A 4,202-nucleotide genomic window follows, 5' to 3' on the forward strand; every position below is an offset into this window, starting at 1 on the left:
CACCAGTGTTTATTCCCTAGGAGACAGTATTCTGACAGGTGAGTAGAAATTTCAGTGTGGTTTGGATTTCATCAGTGTTTTCCTGATGGCTAAAGACTGTCAACATTTCTTCATATAATTATTGGCCATTTGAATGTCTTCTTTTCAGAACCATTTTCCAGTTCATTGTTCACTTACTGATTAGATTACTTTTTCCTGGTGTTTTTTTTTTTCTTTTTTAGTTCTTTCAAGATCCTTTATTAGAGCTACATTCCTAGACAAAGCACTTTTGCGTATGTGTTTGCATGTGTATTTATTTGTGTAGATAAATGTTCATATTGTTAGAAGCTAGAGGTTAACTTTGGGGGTCATTCCTCAAGAGCCATCCACCTTGTTTTCTGAGGCAGAGTTTCTCACTGGGAGCTAGGGATTTGTGATTTGAGCCCCAAAAATCTTCCTGTTCCCACATCTCCAGTGCTAGGATTACAGGAATGTTCTAATACATCCAGTTTTTTAATATGGGTTCTGGGGATTGAACTCAGGTCTTCATTCTTACTTGGCAAGCACTTTATTGACTGACCCAACTTCCTAGTCCACAAAGTGCTTCTTAATATTAATAGCAGGACTAGGAAAATGGGTTTAGGTGGAAAGTGAGAGGTCTAGACAGAGGAGATGTTGTGATATAGGAGCACTGGTGAAGCCAGTAATGACAGGAGCTCTAAGTTTAAATCATTCAGGCTGTACCACTATCAACAACAGCAGGAAAGTTAAGAACGACGTTTGTAGCTGAGCAGTGGTAACACGCTTTTAATCCCAGCATTCCATAGGCAGAGGCAGGCAGATCTCTGTGAGTTCAAGGCCAACCTGGTCTACAGATTGAGTTCCAGGATAGCAAGTGTGACCCAGTGGTGGTGCATGCCTTTAATATAAGCAGATCTCTGTCAGTTCAAGTCCAGCCTTGTCTACAGATCGAGTTCTAGGACAGCCAAGGCTACATGGAGAATCCCTGTCTCAAAAACACAAAAGAAAAAAAACAAAACCAAAACCAACCAAAGAAACAAAAACATTGTGCTTTTTTTGGCAGCACATATACTAAAATTGGAATAATACAGAGAAAATTAGGATAGCTAGAACTACAAAAAGAAATCTTGTCTGAAGAAGAACGAGAAGAAGGAGGAGGAGGAGAAGGGGAATAAGAGAAGGAGGAGAAGGAGGGGGAATAGGAAGAGGAGGAGGAGGAGAACCAACAACCATGCTGGTTCAAAGGGTGGTATGGGGACAAATGTAGACATCATAAAGTGGATACTTGGGAGCAGCAGTGGTTCTAATAAACAGTCTCCCTACTTCCTTTGTTTGAGACCTGTGCCACCACTTACTATTTCTTGTTAATACTGACAAATGTCAAGGGATCTTTAACCATATGATAAAGATCTGAATGAGGTTTAAAAAAACATGATAGGATCTGATATACCTTTCACAATTAGCTTCAATATGTTGAACTGTGGTAGGTCGTCCATCCATCTATTCTTTTGCCTACTCAAGCTCATTCAGCTGTGTAATCAGTCTGTTTCTGAGCCAATCTCTGCAGGCACTATATTGTGAACACGAAGGTGGTTAATAATGCAAGTTAGGGACAGCCTTATAAGAGACACAAGAACAGGGATAAAGGGGAAAAGCATTATGAAAGGTCATTACAGAAACAGCTAACTCAGTCATTGTTAAGCACTTACATCTTTGCCAAATGTTCAACACCAAGTTTCTAGAGAATTTAGATAAGTGGCAACATATGTTTGATAAGGTATTTGATGAATAAGATGTATATTCTATACTGGAGTTTCTGGTCCCCTGAGAGGTTCCTTTTCCAGGGTTGGGCATTTTGGCAGAGGCCCCCAAGGCTTGTCAAGGGCAGTGTTGCCCCTTGGGCTCCCTCAGTCCCTGCTCTCACAACCCCTTTTGCTCCTGTTCCCATTTTGGTCCTGGGGATCTTTCCCCTCTTGCTTTTCCTTGCCTTCTCAGGAGACAACTTAGCAGTTTGATACAAACTTGTTCCGTTTTCACCCCCAAAATGGCTGTTTTGGTTTCTTTACTGAGCCCATTATCTATGATTAAAAAGATTTATTTTGATACTGTAGTAGAGCTTCAATCAAAACAAGCATACTATGGCCACATTATTCATCTCCTCTGGCTTCTTGAGTCTGTGACGCCACTGTGGGGGCTCAGCTGTACTGTCCTTGCTGTCCCCATGTGTACCCAGCTGGCTCAGGGAGAAGGCCCAGGTGTCTGGGGTGCAAAGTTGGCTGCCTTCCTGCTGGGGGGGGTGTATCTACGGTGGGCATCCAGACCTGCTCTGAGCCCCTGTTGGCTTCCGCCTTCACCTTCTTTGGCACAACCAAGCCCGCCAGCTGTGCCCTGCTGCCCACTGCCTCTGCCTTCCTCTTGGCCTTCGGCACCTTGTCCAGGATGGCTGTGGGGTTGGGTCTTGATGCTGCCCGTGGTTGGGAAGGGGGAGCTTTGCCTTCTGAGTCCGAATCCTGCAGAAGCCTGTGGTGGCGAGGTTGCAGTCTCGCGCTTGTCTTCCTCCTGCTGCTGTCACTGAAGCTCCTGTCACAGGCGGTGCTGCAGCAAAATGGCCTCAAAGTCCAAGTGTGCCTGCCGCTGGTTCAGGTCCTTCAGCTCCTGCAGGTTTTCCAGCACCTCCATCTCCAGCTTTGAGTCCTTCGCGCGGGTCTCTAGAACCTGCATGGGTTTGGTTCAGCTCCTAACGCTCGCCCACTCCTGCACACGCTTCTCCTCCTCCTCCAGGAGCTCCTTGGCCTGGAAGTTGCATGTGACCCCATGCTCCATGGTGTAGTCCGTGTTCTCCGGGTTTGTCTTGAAGGTGATCTCAGCCAAGCACCGCGTGCACTTGATATAGAAGTGGAAGAGGAGACCATGGTAAATGAAGACCACATGAGAATAGGAAGAAGCAAAGTGCTAGAGAGGCCCACAGAAATCCACAAAGATACCCCACAACAGACTGCTGGCAATGGTCGAGAGACAGCCCAAACTGACCTACTCTGGTGATGGGATGGCCAAACACTCTAATTGTCGTGCTAGAAACCCCATCCAACTACTGAGGGATCTGGATGCAGAGATCCATGGCTAGGCCCCGAGTGGATCTCTGGGAGTCCAATTAGCGAGAATGAGGAGGGTTTATATGAGCCAGAATTGTTGAGACCAAGGTTGGATAAAGCACAGGGACAAATAGCCAAATGAATGGAAACACATGAACTATGAACCAATGGCTGAGGAGTCACCAACTGGATCAGGCCCTCTGAATGGGTGAGACAGTTGATTGGCTTGATCTGTTTGGGAGGCATCCAGGCAGTGGGACCAGGTCCTGTGCTCATTGCATGAGTTGGCTGTTTGAAACCTGGGGCCTATGCAGGATCACTTAGCTCGGCCTGGGAGGAGGGGACTGGACCTACCTGGACTGAGTCTACTAGGTTGATCTCAGTCCGTGGGGGAGGCTTTGCCCTGGAGGAGGTGGGAATGGGGGGTGGGCTGGGGGGAAGGTGAGGGGGGCCGGAGGGGGAAGAACAAGGGAATCCGTGGCTGATATGTAGAACTGAATTGTATTGCAAAATAAAAATAAAAATTAAAAAATTAAAAAATTAAAAAAAAGAAGTGGAAGATAGGCAGGCCCAGGTAGGCCTCGTTCTGGACTGTTTCCTTGCATGCGTTGAACTTCTTCCCTTTGTAGATGTATTCTCCACATGTCTTACACCTCATGTTGAAGGGGGCCATCAGCCTAGCCACGTACTGCCGATCCTTGGGTGGCTTGAGTTTTGGGATCTTTGATAGGTCGAAGTCAGGTGGGTAGCATTTGTTTAGAACTTTCTGTTCTCACATCTCCGCTTCCTGTCCTTCGCACCAGCAAAGCAGTTCGCTTTGGTCCTCTAGGAGTTTATCCGACCAGGTGCCACAGTTCTCTTGATGTCACTTCCTCGGCTGTCTTACTGGCTTTAGTTTGAAGGCTTTAGTGTTCTCATTGGCTGCAATCTTTGTCGATCAAGGTCACATTTTGGTCCTTTCCTGAGTGCCAGTAGACAAGGCAGTAAATAAAGGTTCTGGGAGTCTCTGGATCGTGTGTGTGTGTGTGTGTGTGTGTGTGTGTGTGTGTGTGTACGCAGGGTCAAGAGAGCATAAGAGCACACAGCAGGTATGGTGACCAGTGTTGTGGA

The 4,202-nt window shown here is 46.6% G+C and overlaps 1 pseudogene; it reads right to left on the reverse strand.

Annotated features, from left to right (window-relative positions):
* Positions 1 to 2,122: 2,122 nt before the first annotated feature.
* On the reverse strand, positions 2,123 to 3,870 carry LOC131925659 (splicing factor YJU2-like; annotated as a pseudogene).
* Positions 3,871 to 4,202: the final 332 nt, after the last annotated feature.

The sequence above is a fragment of the Peromyscus eremicus genome, chromosome 15 (assembly GCF_949786415.1).
Source record: "Peromyscus eremicus chromosome 15, PerEre_H2_v1, whole genome shotgun sequence".
NCBI classification, from domain to species: Eukaryota; Metazoa; Chordata; class Mammalia; order Rodentia; family Cricetidae; genus Peromyscus; species Peromyscus eremicus.